The sequence below is a fragment of the Coffea arabica genome, chromosome 8e (genome assembly GCF_036785885.1).
Source record: "Coffea arabica cultivar ET-39 chromosome 8e, Coffea Arabica ET-39 HiFi, whole genome shotgun sequence".
Classification (NCBI taxonomy): Eukaryota; Viridiplantae; Streptophyta; class Magnoliopsida; order Gentianales; family Rubiaceae; genus Coffea; species Coffea arabica.
This window is the reverse complement of record NC_092324.1, coordinates 35,629,280-35,648,687: the sequence shown is the minus strand read 5'-3', so window position 1 is coordinate 35,648,687 and position 19,408 is coordinate 35,629,280.

The following is a 19,408-nucleotide window of genomic DNA, read 5'->3' as shown; positions in this document are numbered from 1 at the left end:
AAGATTAGCTTTGAAGAATTTCCCAAAATTTGGTCATTTAGTTAACTACCTTCCCGTGTGAATTTTTGCCTATATTTTTATAGAGAGGTAGTCCACATATGGGAGTTTAAGTGTACCAAATTTGGTGTAATTTCAATATCATTTTGGGGTCCAAACAATGCCCCAAATATTGCTCTTCAATCTGGAAATCCACTGATCAGGTTTCAAAAATTAGCCGACTTTAAACTGTTATGTCTTGTTGCTCAAAACTCCCAATTTAATTCTGCTTGTTGTGTTTGAAACTTGATTTGGAACTCCTATTGTGTTATAAATTTCAGAGACTGATTCACTTCCTGTGAATTTTACCAAATTTCCAAACATTGCTGAAAAACCAAGACTGCTTCTGTCCTGTCTTCTTGAAACTGAAATTTTGAGCCGAAATTTGAATGCCTTCTGGTTAAATCTTAGGAAAGTATCTTCTGGGAAGTGTTAGTATTTTTAATTTAGTTTCCAATGGTATAAATTTTTCCATTTTTGGACTTACCAAACTCAAGATCTGATTTTCAAGTATGGTCGCGTAAAGCAGAAAATTTCCGATTTCGTAGGAAATGAGCTTTTAAGAACTTTTCACTCCCTTTTGATATTGATAGTTCGTTTTACAACTGATTTCAAGGAAGATACAAGTTTTTCTTTATAACTTTAAATTCTCACTTTTGAATCTCGATTTTTGAAGGATTAAAGTTCGCTTTTAAGACATTGTCCTATGTTTAAGCAAATGCACTTTCTTCCTCGAATAATAAGTGGTTGTGAATGTATGAGAGTGATTGTTGGCCATTTTTCTTCAGGCGCTCAAGAGGATATTGAAGGAAACATCAGAGCAGATAACTAAAGACTTTACTTGCTTACTTACTTTTGATTTGGTGAGTTTCAAGTGCATGAATTGTTGCTATATGCTGAATTGTTCCTTATTAATTGAGTATTTTGAAATTGTTGAGACGAGAGTGTACTTTATCGCACTCATTCTCTTTTAAATGAATTTATAATTAAATAGTGTGAAATGAAAATTATAATTGTGTTGAATCGATGTCGATTGGAGTGAATCTCATTGACTTATAAAATTATACTTGTGTTTGACTAAATGTTGATTGCAGTGAATCTCATCAACTTATAATTATATTTGTGTTGAATTGATGTCGATTGGAGTGAATCTCATATTGTGTGGGACGCCCAAACTCATAGGCTAACCTTGTGACTCAAGCCAGCATGGGGTTGGTCAAGAAGTTTTGAACAAGGATCAGCAACTGGACCGAGCCAAGGGCAAGTGAACGAGGGGGATAATCAAGTGGCTACTGCCATTAACCGAATATGGATATTTTAGAGCGGTTAGCTGAGTGACAGGGTCCAGGACCTGTTAACCAACCAGGGGCTCAGGATACAGGGGAGGATAGAGCCTTAGAAAGGTTTTTGAAATTTGTCCCGCCTAAATTTATTGAGGGACCTAATCCCGAGTTAGCGAAAAATTGGTTAGAGAGAATGACCAATATATTTGTTGCCCTAAACTATACCGAGGAGAGGCGAGTGATCTTTACTGCCTTTCAATTTGAGGGTGTAGCACCTGCTTGGTGGGATGTGATAAGGAAAAAACGGGAAAGAGCGCAGACCCTTTGGACCTGGAAAAGCTTTATAAGGGAATTTAGTGAAAAGTTTCTCCCACCCCTGATTCAAGAGAAACGGGGGAACGAATTCATAAAATTAAGACAGGAGGTTTCTAGTGTGGCTGAATATGAAGGGAAATTTACTAAACTTTCTAAGTACGCTTTAAAATTGGTGACTAATGAACGGAGGAGGATAAGACGCATTGTACAAGGACTTAATGTGGAGATTCAAGAGGGGTTAGCAGCAGCCCAAATCTCTACGTTCACTGAAGGTCTAGAGAATGCACAGAGAGTCGAAAGTGCAAGGCTGCAAGTTAAAGATTTTCATGCCAAGAAAAGGGGCGCTCCTAGTCATCGTCCTGGACAAGCGGATAAGGGTGTCGCACCTTCTAAAAAGGAAAAAGGAATAGGAGGAGTGGAGATATCAAGTACACCAAAAGGGACTCAATCAAGAGGAGGCCACAATGGATGAGATCAATCGAGAGGGACGCCTCCAAGAGGTCAGGCTGTAGCTGCTCAAGTTGTTTGTGGTTATTTTAGTAAACCCAGCTATATAGAGAATGAGTGATAGAGGAAATCGAAAAAGTGTTTATACTGTGGTAGTACCGAGCACCAACTCTCAAGATACCCAAGTGTGCCGAAAGGAGGAGGTAGTACAGAGAAGTTAACATCTAAGCAGTCTAGTGCTGGAAGGAATCGACCTAAGGTGCCAGCTAGGGTTTATGCATTAGACTATCGGCAGGTTTTCGATGCCACTAAGGTCGTTTAAGGTATAGTTCTTGTTTTCCATTGCTTAGTTATGGTTCTAAATAACCCTGGCACGACACACTCTTTTGGAAACCCTAGATTCATAAGTAGAATAGACGTGAGACCGATTAAGTTTCCCTAAGACTCGGAAGTTAGAACGCTCTGGAGATCAAAATTTGGTTGCTAATTGGGTGAATAGAAATTGTGAGATATGGGTTGGAGAGTGCAAGTTGTTGATCGATTTGATAAGCCTAGCTATCAAGAAGTATGATGTTATCCTAGGTGTGAATTTCAAGGACGAAATTCCTTTTAAGGAGGGAAGGATATGAGGACCCAAATTTTACTTCCTTTTTATTCTATTTTACTGGCTTATTTAATTATTTATTCACCTGTTTTCTCCAAATAATTTATTTCAACCATTTTAAATCCATTTTCATGGAACAATGTCTCGCTTATATTTTTAAAAGGTCTTGTTAGCAAAATTTATTTTCTGCGACTCATTTTGTAAGGAATAGCGAATACACATTTTTCGAAACAATATTCGATCTGAGAGTGCAATAATCTTGGAGAATTAAGAATGATCAATAATAGACTAAGAAAAGTCAATTGAGGGATTAGATGTGAGTTAGTCAAAATTAAGCTTTTATCGCGTTCGTGTCGAAAGTTTCTCGTATGTCGCACTAGTCCAATTAATTGGTGAATTGAGGAATTAGTATTAAACTCGTAAGTATGAGTAATTAAAATGTTGAAGGAAGTACCTTGGAGGTTTAGTATATAAGTATACCAAACAAGAGAGAAAGTGGTTATGCACGACACTATTTCGCACTATTGAGGGTTGACTTTTGTGTATACTTTATGGTTACCTTTTTCATTCTTTCTCTCCAAGCAACTAAACCACAAAACCCTCACTCTCTCTCTCCTTCATTCGGCCGACCAAAAAGAAAAGAAAAGAGCAGAAAGAAACCTCACCTCCTAGCTTCAATCTCACTTGAAAATCATCATCCAACTTCATAGTTCCTTGGGATTTCATTCCATCTTGGAGAAATGTGAAGACTTGTGGAGTTTTCTTGGTGAAAATTTGGTAAAAGCACTCACTTCCAACTAGGTTTCATAACTTGAAGAGGTAACCTTTCTTCACCTCCTAATCTTTCAAATTTTAAGAAGATGGATTGTTAGTTTTCATGGGTTTTCATGGTGAGTCGGCAAATTAGACTGTTTTGCTCTGCCTATCTGTCCGATAGAAACTGGAAAGCTGCATCTTATGGCTCGATTTTGTCCCACTTGTGAAAAGATTTTTTTAAACAATGTCTTCTGATAAATTGTAGTATTTTGAACCTAGTTTCCAACGGCATAAACCATTCTCAATTTGGATTTGTATAGAGTTAGATATGGTTTGATTTCGAAACTGCAACAAAGCTCAAAACTGGAAAATTTTCCCTTTCCTGCTGACCGAATGGCCAAGTCTGTTTTGGGATGTTATATTTCAAAAATTTTAGAGTCATTTACCTATCAATTGCTCATTAAATGTTCTGGAAACTTGGTTTCATAAAATGGAGTGAATTGGGGCTGATTTCGTTGGACAAAACTTTTGAAAAATAACAAAGATTGGGTTGGCAGATTAGCTTTGAAGAATTTTCCAAACTTTGGTCATTTCGTTAACTACCTTCCTATGTGATTTTTTACCTAAATTTTGATAGAGAGGTAGTCCACATATGGGATTTTAAGTGTACCAAATTTGGTGTAATTTCAATATCATTTTGGGGTCCAAAAAATGCCCCAAATATTGCTCTTCAATCTAGAAATCTACCTATCAGGTTTCAAAAATCAGTCGACTTTAAACTGTTATATCTTGTTACTCAAAACTCCAAATTTAGTTCTGCTTATTGTGTTTGAAACTTGATTTGGAAATCCTATTGTGTTATAAATTTTAGAGACTGATTCACTTCCTGTGAATTTTGCCAAATTTCCAAACATTGCTGAAAAACCAAGACTGGTTCTGTCCTGTCTTCTTGAAACTAAATTTTTGAGCTAAAATTTGAATGCCTTCTGGTTGAAATCTTGGGAAAGTATCTTCTGGGAAGTGTTAGTATTTTTAATCTAGTTTCCAACGGTATAAATTTTTCCATTTTTGGACTTACCAAACTCAAGATCTGATTTTCAAGTATGGTCGCGTAAAGCAGAAAATTTCCGATTTCGTAGGAAATGAGCTTTTAAGAACTTTTCACTCCCTTTTGATATTGATAGTTCGTTTTACACCCGATTTCATGGAAGATACAAGTTTTCCTTTGTGACTTTAAATCCTCACTTTTGAATCTCAATTTTTGATGGATTAAAGTTCTCTTTTAAGACATTGTCCTATGTCTAAACAAATGCACTTTCTTCCTCGAATAATAAGTGATTGTGAATGTATGAGAGTGATTATTGGTCTTTTTTTTTCAGGCGCTCAAGAGGATATTGAAGGAAACATCGGAGCAGACAACTAAAGACTTTACTTGCTCACTTACTTTTGATTTGGTGAGTTTCAAGTGCATGAATTGTTGCTATATGCTGAATTGTTCCTTATTAATTGAGTATTTTGAAATTGTCGAGACGAGCGTGTACTTTATTGCACTCGTTCTCTTTTAAATGAATTTATAATTGAATTGTATGAAGTGAAAATTATAATTGTATTAAATCGATGTCGATTGGAGTGAATCTCATCGACTTATAAAATTATACTTGTGTTTGACTAAATGTCGATTGGAGTGAATCTCATCGACTTATAATTATATTTGTGTTGAATCGATGTCGATTGGAGTGAATCTCATAGACTTATATTTAAAATTGTGAGGGCTGTCCAAACTCATAGGCTAATCTTGTGACTTGAGCCGACATGGGATTGGTCGAGAAGTTTGGTGAACCATGAGATATAGTTTAAAGTATGATTTATTTGAGAGATCTTACTTGACATACTCGAGTAGTATTGCCTTTTCTAATCGACGTTTGGGCCCGATTAGAGGGTGTAACGGTGGGGGGAAACTTGATGTTAAGTGGAGTTCTACGGACTTAATACCTACTTGGTTGACAGAGAGTCATCACGTGGAAGTATTGGATCGAGTCTCGACAAAGCAAGTGGAATCTAGCTTCTGAGAGTTCTCGTATCCTTATTGATTGTGTTTTATTATTTATTGTGAATTACATGAACTTTTAGCTTTATCTTTCGTAGAAGTGTTATTGTTATTTGAATTATGTGTTTGCATGATTTTCTTGGCCTCATTGGGCGTTCACTCACCCCATTAGTTTGTTTTCCTTAACAGGAGCTTGGAATGGAAAGAATTTTGAGGAAGCCGACTTGATTACTTTTGATTAGAATCTAGGGATGTAATCGATTAATCGACTTCTAGTGGTTGTATTTTGAGGAAAGTTGATGTATATTTGGTAACTTGTGATGTAAGATTTGAATATTTATGTAAGGAAGTGACTTTTCATTATTTTGGCTTTCATTATTGGTGGTGTATTGTTAAGTTTAAATTCGACTTATATCGAGTCCTGGCGAGAGCTAGACAGGCGTTCCGCGGATACTCTTGGATTCGCCCTAGAGAGAAGTGGGGGCGTCACACAAATAACAAAATAATCATAAGAAATTAAATCAAAAAAAATGTATGAATATCAATGAATAAAAGAAATAGATAAAAATGATTCGATCTCATAGATGTTTGGAATCGCGTCTTCAAGGTGACCTTCGACTAGAAAAGGAATTTAGTTATTCTCCATTGAAAACAAACCAAGCAATTTCATTGAAGAAAATTGCATAAGAGTTCGACAGAAGAAAAACTAAAGAAAAGAAAAAATGAAGAGAAAAGCTTTTCGTTTTTAGTCTTGACACTGAGACTAGTAGTATATCCTCTCTCAGGACTAGGGACGAACTTTTAAAGTCACGAAAAACAAAGTCCCTTCCCCTCATGTTGCTACTTTTCCAAACTAGTACTACTACCACCAATACTTCTAATTTCCTATGAAAGAAATATTCCCTAAATTGACAAAAGACAATCTGAATCATTTTCCAATACAATTTGGAAACATGCTTATTTAGGTCATCAACTTGAACTAACTTGAACTAACTTGAACTGGGAAACTGCCATGCACGCGAGTCCCAATCTCTTCGGACTTGAAGGCTAGCTTTAGGCATGTCTACCCAGAACAAGCTAAGAATCTTTATTAAACCACTTTTCATTCTTTTTCTTACCATATTCCTGAAATTAGTATAAGTTGCCAAATATAAGTAGAATCCATCAATTATTACAATAATTTGGCCAAAATGAAGGGAAAATATTCATAAATTTAATTGCAATAATGCACCCAACCAATTTCCTCCACACCTAAGCCACGCTTGTTCTCAAGCATGAGAACAACAATTCAAATAATTGAGTTCCACCAATGGCTATCGTCCAAATCACCCATTGCCAATATATAATTAAAACATATGTCAAGCGTTTAGTAGCTAGTCTTCAGAAAATATCTCTCCAGTTAACTTTTAAAACTAAGGACTTTTTCAATTCTTGACTAACTAATCTAAAAATACAAAATATTCAACCACCATTTGTTAATAAATGGTTCAACTATTAAGCTAGATCTCAACATTAAAACTCATGGATTAGCAGACTAATATAACCATTCACTTTTCCATTTTTCACTATTAGTACAAACTTTTCTTTTCTAAGCTGCTCCCCACACTTGAGTTTTTTTTTCAGGGAAAATGCTTAGTTCTTAGCTATTCAAGCCTTTTGATGCGAATTCTAACATCTACCAAATGAAAGAATCTGGTTACTCAACCCTCATTGCTGAAAACCACATACTTGTAACTATTGCCACTTTTGACGCAAAAATCAACACTTTTGGTGAAATCCCCGATTATTAGACAACGATAACTAGCGATGTATAGCAAACATTATTCACAATTAAGCAACAAGATAAAATTACAGACCACAAACCTGCTTCATTTCCCAAACATGGAAACTTACGATTAATAATTGAACCAATTTACATAAAAAATGTCAGAAAAATATTTACAATGCCTAGAAAAATTAATCAAAAATTGTAAAAGTCACAAAATTCCAAATATTCACCAGAGAGACATCCTCAAACCTTACTATGTCATACTTAACACATTATCATATAATACCTTAACAACAGAAAATTTTGGGACATCTAGCCTTTGTTGATCATAAACACCCACCAAACATGTATGAAAATGACAAAACTAAAAGAAAAACACCTAAAATGAATAGTACTGCTATACTACACTCCCCCACACCTAAACCTTACATTGTCCCTAATATAAGAAATAAAGAGTAAAAGAGGAGAAAGGGGACAACAAAACTTCCCTAAAGAGGTAGGGGAAACTGCAGATAGCTACAGATGAGAGGCAAAGGGCGGCGTGAAACCCACATGATGAAAATATGCCGCCAAATTCTAAGTCATTTGTGACATATGGAGTGCAATAGTAGTCAATCGATCATCCATATGGTGAACTTGTGCATAGGTATTTCAACTCAGCATCCCAAGATGACGGTGGGGCAGGCGTAGAGGTAGATAGGCCAGGATTGCCACCTATTACGCCGGAATAGATAAAGAGCTAGCACGTGTGGAACTACGGAGAGTGGGTACAAGAGTCGGTCCCGAAAGAGTAAACTGCCACATGCCATCAACTTGCTCCACTACACCCATTTTTTCTAGACAAACCATATCTAAATGGTCCATTTGACAAGCCATATGTAAATTATCGCTAGAGAGATCAAGAACCTCCAAACGAACCACTAGATGTGTGATATAAGAGCCAAGAATCAAGGGTTTATTTTTCTTAGACAAAACCAACTTGAATTGGGAAGCGAACCAACAGCCCAAATTTACTTTAACATCATTAAGCATGCACCAAATGAAGAAAAATTTCGGATTGGAAAAGGTTCCCACACTATCTTTGCTACTCGAGTAACTATAGGCTAGAAAATATTGAATATAGAGTGAACTTGGGTCATTGAGGAAAGAACTCTTAAATTGGATAGGATCATAATGATCATGATCAACAGAGACATCCCGCCAGATTGTGGTATGAAATGCGAAGAAGGGCTCAATATAATTGCATGCACTCTCATCATATTCCTTAGACTCCACGTGCTAACTATCGATGAACCCAAAAGCCAAATTAAACTCAGTGATTGAAAGTTTAAACTCATGACCCATCAATCTAAACCGAATCACATTCGGAGTATTGATAGAAAACTCCTTAGGCAACTCAACAAAGGTAGGGCATCTGATCTCAGTATAAGAATGCTACCCCATGGAAGTAAACATCTGCTCAACATCATCAAAATATTCAGAGAGAGCATGGTTTGAGGGTCTAGATGTTTAGAAGAGATGATTCGCCACTCACTACATATGGAATATAATTATTTATCTGTGGCTTTGGTAAAAGTCAAATGACGTCCAAAGTGAGAGGGTGAGGAAATATGGACACCCTTGTCCCTACCTTATCATGATTGTTTACTAGAGGATGAAGGATGGTGAGACAGGTCGATCATGGTAATAGTTGGTTGTGGTGCGATAGTGGTGGTCTTAGTGCTTTTAGACTTAGGGGTACCTTTTTCTTAGCCATTTAATGACTCAACCAAGCAAGAAACTCACATTTACAACCAAAATAGAGAACCAAAGTATACCAATTCACAATGACCTTTCCCCTAAGTGGTTACTGCAATACAACTGTAAATGCTCAATTCCACAATTACAAGCCAAAGGTAAAATAAATGGACCAAACAAGAGCAATTTAACAACTAGAAAATGGATAAACACTTTAGCCAAATAACGATAATATTCACAATAGGGCAGTTGTGGTGAAAACCAGTTCCAACAAGTATACTGTAGTTCAATTAAGTTAGCAATTCCCCTCACACTGAATTTAGGGGACTAGGACCCCTGGTTTCATTTGTTTAATCAAGCAATTCGTAAGTATTAATCCAATTCACATGCTCACAGTAATTATCAACTCGACAGAGCAATCTAGCCACTATTTGGAATATGAGTTATAACTAGTGAAATTTAATTGCCAAACTGTGATTGACGAAGTGAAAACATTTTAGGGATACTGCACTACCAACTACCAACAAGATAGAGAAGGACAAAAGGTGATTGACCCCCTCCCTAGTGTTCAAGCGGAGTATACTTACAAACTAAAAGAGTCAAAAGCGCAATCAACTGCTCGAAGGACGAACAACGATAGCCAGCACTCAGAAACAATGGTTGTGAACTCCAACCTGGCAATGGCGGCAATCAATTAGCGAAACGGACGAACGGTGAGTGATGACTACCGATCACTCGATGGTTGATAACGGACAGAAACGAAGGTCAAGGCTCGATCAACTTCCGGTGACTGGCCACGATCAGTGAATGCTGACGAGAAACAACGAGCATTAGCGATGACCAACGATGAGTAGCGAAACGACAGCGACAGCTAGTGGTGGCGAATGGAGGTCGTGGGTTCCAGCTAGAGAAGAAAGAGGAAAGAAAGACGAGAAAATTGAGAAAATCACTTTTTAGCCATTTTATCAAAAATTGGTAAAAATCCCTTGCGTAAAGGACACTAATTTGAAGAAATTCACAAATAATTCCTCCTCGTTGAGACGATTAATAGATTGAGGCCAAATATTGATTTTAGAAGGCTCATAAACTAATGTATCGCAATGAATTTTTTGAAACTACCAATGGGTGGACAATTCAACCCATTTTTGAATAAACCATCAATTCATTTGAGCAAGTTATTTATCAATTTCATCCAATCCATTTTGTCAATTCATTTTCAATCAATTCATTTGACCAATTTACCCTTTTAGGGTAATCTGGTCGATTTTTGATTAAATCATCAATTTCGTTCAATTCATTTGACCAATTTACCCTTTTAGGGTGATCCGATCAATTTTGGATTAATCAAATTTCATTCAATTCATTTGACTATTTTACCATTTTTAAGGTAATCTAGTCAATTTTGAATAAATCATTAATTTTATCCAATCCATTGGACCCGCTTTTTTCTCTTTAGGGTTTAAGTCTAAGGTTCACTGAATAAATTAATCAAGACATTGCAATATCTTTTACACATCATTTTATGTGTTGATCAAAATAACAATCCATTCGGACTTTGTTCTCATTTTTAGGACAAATATCTCTTTTCACTCCAATTGACCAAATTTTTCAAGTCATTTTTCACTCAATTAGCTGATCGGATTCATCAGGTATTGTATGGTGCCTATCCTAGAGGATTGCATTTTCATGCTAGGCCTACCCTTGGCATAAAAAGGGCTCCCCCATAGGACATGCATACCGATTTTGTAGTCTTGCCTACTAACTCGGAGTTTTTTTTCTTTCTTTTGTTTCCCCCCCTGCATTCATAAAAATGCTTCAATAAGGTAAAGAATATTTTTCTATATCTGATAACAATTCTGATCTAATAAAGTGTGAAAATTACAAGTATTATTTGATTCTTGGGCAGATCCTACAATGAAAACCTGAAAGATCCATCTGAAAGCTCTAGGCTAAAGTTTCCGAGAGACTTTATAATTGTTTTTCACAGAAAAATTTTGTATATTTGACTTGTTAATACAGTTTTTCCAAAAGGAAAGGAGACAAAAAGTATATATGTGGAGCTCTTTAAAAGTTTTCTCTTCTCATTTGTAGTATAATTGAACGAGAAATTTTGTTTTAAACTTTTCAGCAATAAAGTTTTTAGACAATTATTGTTTTGTATATATTCATGTACATTCTTTTGCTCATTGGAGATTTCATGATGAATTTTAAGAAATAAAACTAAATTGAGATTTCCTTAACCTCCAGCCTGAAAATTCACAAGTGTATGCTTTATAAAATCCCTACATACACTTGATTGGTGATCCGTGCTATACAATAAGATTGCTCAGAGTGAAAAGAAAAAAGGGGTGAACGGTCACTCAAAAGACCCAATGAGATACATTTTCTCCTTCACTGTACAATTCATATTTTGCCCACTTCTATTAACCTCAAAATAAAATCAGTCACATTGACTGATAAAATGCAAATTGGGGCAATCTTTGCTTGAAAAATGCCCACTGTGTCTAATCAGATTCAATCCACATCTCAGTGAAAGCAAAAATGTACATTATTCTTATTTGTTTTGAAAATTTGGAATGATACTTCAAGCGTTCGTTTCTCTATCTATACAGATTTTATCATTTGCTCTCTCATTTGAGCTTTTGAAAGAATAATTTCGTTTCAAATAGGAGGCTTAATGATCACTACCCTACATTGGAAAATATTCAAATGTCAAAAAGAAGTGGATTCTTAATGAGCATTTCGTTACTTTGGTTGTCATGAAACGTAAGAATGATGTTTTGGCCATCGTCTCTACAATCTAAATACTATTTATCCCTTGCATCCTTATTTGAGCTAAAATGGGTGGTTCTTTTCACAAGAACTTACGATCACACCCCACATTGGGGAAGGAAATTAGAGAATTTTCCAAAAGGAGAAAAAGCAAAAATGCTAAAATTAAAAGAAAAGAGGGAATCACAAATTGGAGAAATTTGATTCTACCTGGGCTTCAATTTTGAAAAAAAAAAGAAGAAGAAGAAAAGAAAAAAAAGAAAGAAGAAAAGGAAAAGGAAGAGTGTCCGGCAAATCACCTATGCTTCACAGATATGGATTAACAAGGGTCTTTCTCAGTCAGTTAATTCAGATTCAGGCAAGAAATTTCGCATTAATGAAAGTTTCCTTTCAGAGTTAATGTAAGGAACGGAATAAAAGTCAGGCTCTCTTCTTTTCCAATCAAACATTCTATCCCTAGTTATCCCTTTTGAGCCTTCAGAATAAAATATTTCATTTGGCAACCCCTGAGAATCGCAAACCCCACACTGGGGCAAGTTTGAGTTGAAAAAAAAAGAAAAGTCTCAAGAGATGAAAAATGATAAAGCAACAAAATCAAAAGCAAAAAAAGAAAAAAAGAACCTTGGTTAAGCATAAACTGGAGCGAAATTTTTGGAAAAGTTCAAAAGAATGGCAGAATGACGAAAACAAAATGAAAGAGAAAAGAGTCTCAATTGAGAATAAACTGGGGCAAGTTCTGATTTAACCCTAAAATAGGGTTGGCGCAATAATTCGATCTCAGACCATTCAAACCGCTTTTGAAATCCGCTTTCAAGCCTTAACCTTTCTAAGCACCCCACCTGACCCCATTACAAAAGCCAGAAGCCCTGACTTCTGTTCTTTGCAATATTTCTGTCGAGAAATTTTCTAAATTAATTGGCAAGTGATGCTCATATACTAATGCCGAGAAATTTTTTAGATGTATTTCTGAATTGATTAGATGAGGTTGACACTACTCATCATGTGAAAATCCGCAAGGGCACATTTGAAAAGAAAAGAAAAGGCAAGCAAAATGAATGCAAAAGAAATGCAAAAAATTTCGATGCTGAAAGTTCCCGTTTAGTAATGATAAAAGTCAAACGAAATCCAGGATTTTTCGAGTTTAAAATAGGGGCAATTTTGGAAAAATGCAATCTTCGGTGCAACGTCCTTGAAAGTCTTATTCTTTAACTATCGTTTTCAAGCCACATTACAAGCTCATAAAGTCCATCGTTGACTTATTCTTCATGACAATTCGAAGTGAGGATTATACTTCTGAGTAATCCATCAATCATTTGTGATCTTAAGGCTATAACCTGTTTCCACATGTTTAGCTATCGTTTCTGCCCACATGTTACAAGCCTAAAAAGCTTATATGTGACTAAATTTTCTTAAGAAATAGGGGTGACAAACTATTTGCTTTCACTAAGATGTGATATGGAATGGATTACATACCATTGGGCACAAGAATAAGACAGATCCTAACCTTCCATTTTTCTTAGTCACCGCAAAATCAGAAATAATACCGACTTGATTGGTCCTGAAAGATGAGTTAACAAGGAGTGGTGACCCATTACCCTAAGCATTGGTGCTAAAAAGGGAAAGGAATCTTTTGTAATTTGGTATTATTTTGAGAAATTCATCATGAAATTTGCTATATGAGTTTAGGCAAAACTTTTTTATTATAGGTGGGTATACGATTACTTCCTAAGATTCTAGAAAACATAGTTTTTTACTTTGATAAATGAAGAGTCATCCAAACAAAATTTTTCAATCAAATGGGCCCACACTGGGGCAAATTCCTTTGTTTATGAGATTTCGTAAAATAAGCCCACATCCAAACAAATTTTTGCAATTAAATGGGCCCACACTGGGGCAAATTTTCATTTGAGAGATTTTGCAAAATGGGCGCATACTGGGGCAAATTTTTGTTTATGAGATTTCGTAAAATAAGCCCATACTGGGGCAAATTTTTGTAATACATTTGAGGTTTTGGCCCAAGAGTCAAGTAACGCACTTTTGAATCAATCACGCTGCTCTTTCCATGAGTAGTAGTTGCATTAATTTAAGTGCATGTTGTACTTTGGTAAGTCCCTTGTGCAGGAATTCATGGTTTGAAATCGATGAAGAAGCGTAAGGCAGAATCTTGCGAATCAAGGCCTTAAGGAGGAACAACCATGCCGTAACGCAAATCAAATGATCAGCAGCACAATAATTGGTGAAAATTGGGGCAAATTATTTTTGAGAAGATTCTCCCAAATGGAAAAATTGGAAAAATCAAGGAAAAAAGAAAGAAGAAAAGAAAGAAAGAAGCATAAGATAAAACAAAAGGGGTGGAGGCGACCTTTAGCGAAAACCCGAAAGGGCACTAAGTGCTTTCGCCAACACCGGACTCCGGAGCAGAGATATTTGAAAGGGCCAATGCTGACGTTTCATGTCAAAGGTTTTGCATAGTGTATGATCATAATTATGGGATTTGGGCAAGTGACAATCTTTTGATTTACTAAAAGCGCAATTGGACCTATTCATCCTTGGGAAAGAACAATGGAACAAAGACCAGTTGACAATCTTGATTCCAGACAGAGAAGTTTGTTTCAATGGAATGTCAGAAATTGAAAGTCTCAAAGCGGTTTGTTGTGAAAATAGCTCGTCGAACAAAAATGAAGATCACGTTGGGTCTGGATTTTGTGCCGCCAACATCCCGTTGGGTTTGGATTTTATGCCGCCAATACAATCAAGGCAGACTCGGGTGTAATCCCACTGACCAAATCATTATACTGGGGAAAATTATTTTTGGAAAGATTCTTAAAAAAAAAAATTTCAAAAAGTCAAAAAAAAAAAAAAGTCAAAAAAAATTCACAAAAAAATTCAAAAAGCCAAAAAAAATTCAAAAAAATTTCAATCAAAAATTCAAAAAGTCAAAAAAAAATCAAAAATCAAAAATCAAAAATCAAAAAATAAAAAAAAAACCAATCAAAAAATCAAAAATCAAAAAGCAAATCAAGTTTCAACACGACAGGCTCGGGTTTAATCCCACTGACCGATTGTCATTTCATTTTGCATCGCCACTAGCCGTAGGTCAGTCCCACTAGTGTGCATTCTTTTTAAATTTTTATTTGGGTCAGTCCCGATTTTAAATTTCTTGTTGGGGTCAGCCCCGATTTTAAATTTCATGTTCGGGTCAGTCCCGATTTTAAATTTCCTTTTCAGGTCAGTCCCGTTTAAATTTCCTGTTCGGGTCAGTCCCGATTTTAAATTTCCTATTCGGGTCAGTCCCGATTTTAAATTTCCTATTTCGGGTCAGTCCCGATTTTAAATTTTCTGTTCGGGTCAGTCCCGTTTAAATTTCCTGTTCGGGTCAGTCCCGATTTTAAATTTCCTGTTTCGGGTCAGTCTCGATTTTAAATTTCATGTCCGGGTCAGTCCCGTTTAAATTTTCTGTCCGGGTCAGTCCCGATTTTAATTTTCCTGTCTGGGTCAGTCCCGTTTAAATTTCCTGTTTCGGGTCAATTCCGATTTTAAATTTCCTGTCCGGGTCAGTCCCGTTTAAATTTCCTGCTCGGGTCAGCCCCGATTTAAATTTCCTGTTTCGAGTCAGTCTCATTTAAATTTCTTGTTTGGATCAACCCCGATTTAAATTTCCTGTTTCGGGTCAGTCCCGATTTTAAATTTCTTATTTGGGTCAGTCCCATTTTAAAATTTTTGTCAAAAGGGGTCAGTCCCATTTCTAAAGCGTCAGTCGTTCGAATAGTTTGCAGCCGAATAACAAAGGTGAGTATTTGGTGTCTACTTCTTTGTCTCAAGTTTTTCCAAAACTCAGACAAAGAGGGGCAAACTGTTGACACCAAATTTTTAGTGTATTTTTTTTGGTTTTGTTTGCTATTATTTTTATGTTAGTTTTTATTTACTTTTAGTCTTTTATTTTTATTTTTAAGTCATTTTAGCATAGAATTTATCGGAAAAGAAAATCATTTCACAAAAATATACTTTAGTTATTTTAGATTCAAGTTCATTGTTTTAGATTCAAGGAAAAATCTCCACAAAAATATGTTTTAGTTCTTCTAGATTCAGTTTGTGAAATGTTTGATGTTTGTTTACCTAATTTAAAAAAAAAGGGGGCTGTTCCATGCGCGCGTGGCAAGCACGCCCCAGTTTCTTTCATGCAAGAATGCAAGTGGAAGGTCAGTAAAGAAGCAAAAATCGCAGCGGCCATTGTGGTCTAATTTCCATTCACTTTTTTTTCCTTTCGACTTTGTTTCTTTCCATTTAAGCCCTCAGTACAAGGCCACATCACTCCTTCAAGATCTATCAAGAGGATTCTAGAAAAACATGAGAATCAAGGGCTCTAAAAATGCAACAGAAATTAGTTTTTCTTCTACCGTCCAAATGAGGGTTTAAGGAGGGTCATTTGATATAAAAAGAAAAAGGCAAGAGGGTTTGGAGAGAGGCTGAGAGTTATGACGGCTGAAAGAAAAGGCTAGGGTTAGAGGATGAGAGAACAGAGTTGAGAGGAGTTGGTGATGGCTGATGCGAAAAAAAAGAAACAGAGGAAAAGAAAGGCAACCAGAGGGAGGGTGACGGTTGAAGAAAAAGTGAGGTAGAGAAAAATCGAGCGAATTGAGAAAAGGGGAACGAGGGAAAACAGGAGAAAACTAAGCAGAAAGAAAAAAGAAGAAAAGCTTCGGGAAACAGTAGAGTGAATGGAAAGCTGAAAAGGGGAAAGGAACAAGAACTGGGTAGTGAAGCTGAGAAGAGAGGAATCTGGTGTCATCTGGGACTGCCGTCACTTTCCGGAATCAACCACCGTTGTTGCTGTCAATCTTCACCAAAAAGGGCACTGTAAGGTTCTCTTTTTGCCTTTTGTTATAGATAGCTTCTAAATCATGGATTTTGTTTGGTGTTTTGATGGCTGATGTTGAGGTTTCTCTTGTGAGTATGGCCTTGTGTCGTATGCTAAGATCTTTAGACTAAGAGTTGGCTGCAACAAGATTGAACCTTTCGGCCTGTTGCAATATTTTTTTTTCAGTTTAGTTTTCTTTCCTTTCTGTTGCTGAGACAGCAGTTTGTGTGATATTTTATTTACTGTTTGATTGACAGGTCATAGCTTTCTCCAATCTGGTGAGGTAAAGGCGGTATCTTGAGTCCTTATTTGCGTAACTTGAGTCTATTCGGATCCTTAGAGTCGGATTGAGGGGTTTTGCTGCAACGGGCTTGAATATCTCGGCTTGTTGCAGCAGTTTTCCCTTTCTTTGGGTTGTCGAAGTTATATCTGATTCAATGTTTCTGTTTTTGCAACTTTTCGATGGGTTTCCGTAGCTTGCATCTTGGTAAAAATTTTCAATGAGTAGAGTTGCAGGGTCTTGGTAGTTTGGTTTGGATGTTTGATGTTTGATTGGATGTTGTTTGCGTCTGGCATGAATGTCATAAGAAGCAAGTCTGTAACAAGCTTCTGAAGTTGCGAAGAGAAGAAAGCCATGAATCAGATTTTCTTTCCTTTTCTCTCAATTTGTTTTTGCATAAGATGTATGATCTTGATCTGGTCTTTGCCCTGTGTAGACTTACAGTTGGGTGTTGTCATGTTTGACTGGATTCATAGTGTGGTCAGTTCCTTTGCTTGGTTAAATCATGCGAAATTGGTTAAGGATGAACTTTAGAAAAATGCAGCAGACTTGCATTTTCGGTTGCTGAAGATCTGGTTTTGAACTGTTTGATTTGCTTGTTGTTTGAATGGAGTGCCATGTGCGTGTTTGGGAATGTAGGGGTAAAGGCTATCAATTTTATTTATCTTGTTTCGGATTATTTTTTGTTTGGAAATCTGAGTCGAAGTTTGGCTCATTTTTGTGCTTGAGTCATTTCCGCGTAAATGTTGTTTCGGCTGAATGAAGGCAAGTTACAGAAGCAACATTGACTGGAAATTGCAGAAATCTAAGCTTCTTCATAAGCTTTGCATGAAAGTTTTTCTAGAATTTGCATAGCCTCATTCTAAGTTTGTTGGCTTGTTAAGTCTTGTGTTTGTTTCTGGGTTAATGTCGAGTCTTTGATTGGTTGGCTGAGGTGCTAGTTGCATTAGGATTGCATTTGAGAAGCCCAGCATGTTGCAGATGGAAGGAACCAGCAAAAACAAAGAGTGCTTCGTTGCATGCATGCAAAATGGCTTGCAAAAATTGCATTCTAACCCCTCAAGTCTCCCCTTGTTTCACTTTGGCCCAGAAACTTTGGAAAATTAATCAATCTCATCCATTTTAAATGCTAATTTTCTTTGCCATGATCTAATGAATTTTTTGGGGTAAAATATGCATGAGTTTAGAGATAAATTTTTAGGTTTTAAGACCCTTTTTCCTGATTTATAGTTTTAATTTGATTTTTTTTAGGAAATTTGCCATTTTGATTGTGTAATGATAGCAAATAGTTTTTCATTCATTCTTTGTGATTTTTATCCTTTTGGTTTGGGCAAGTTTCATTTTAAGTCCTAAATTTTAAATTATTTCACTTTTTAACCCCTAAGCTTCCCTTTATCTTAATATGGCCCAAATAATTGAAAAATTAATCGAATTGATCCCTCAAACTTCTTTAATTCTTTCAATTGGGTCCTTATTTGTGTCAATTTGATGAATATGGGTTGTTTGGTTTATTTGAATGTTTTGAATGATTCAATTTTATGTTTGTTTCTATTTTATGTGATTATTTGTTAATTAAAGTGATTCCTTGACCTTTTCTTTATTTTTGGAGGGTAAATAAGTAATTTCACTCTATTAGGGCTCCAACTCAAGGGAGGTACACCTGATCCCTTATTTCTTACTTTATTTGACCCTATGTGTCTATGTGATTTATGTGCTTAATTGCATGCCTTTTGAATGTTTTCATTTTATTTATTTATTTATTTATCTACTTTATTTGTTTTAGTTTTTGTATAGTTATTTTCAATTTCGATCATTTGAAAGGTACTTGAATGCCAAAGTTATAATAGCTAGGTTATTATTTTATTTATTTTATTCCGTTTCCCCCTTAGATTGTAGTAGGGCCTCCCTAATGTAATAGATAGGGTTTTCTTTGCTTTATTTGCCTTGTGTGTTTTTGCATGCCTATGTGTTATGTGTTACTCGCTTTCCTAGGGTCTTGCATCTAAATATCATGCTTACGTGTTATGTGTTTTATGTGATTTATGTGTTTATTTGCTTTATTATACTTTACATGATTTATTTGATTGTAATGAATGTGTGACGTCACCACACTAGTCCAACGCTAGTTGTGGCCCTTTGTTCTGACTTTTCTCACTAGTCCAATGCTAGTGGGAAATTGTAGACATGGGCTAGTCCAACGTTAGACCCTTAGGAGCCCCTCAAGCGTTAGATCATGGTTGTGTGATAAAATCACTTCATCTCATGCATATCTTTATTTCCTAGGATTTTTTTACCATGTTGCATGACACTTTCCTTATATGTATAGCCCTTATCCCGTATTTCCCCTTATATATATATATATATATATATATATATATATATATATATATATATATATATATATATATATTCCTTACCTCTTGGTATGAAAACATGACATTAGACTTGCATTTTCATTTGAGAAATTAGAACTAGGTTAGTACATTTGCTTGGTTAGACTAGGAA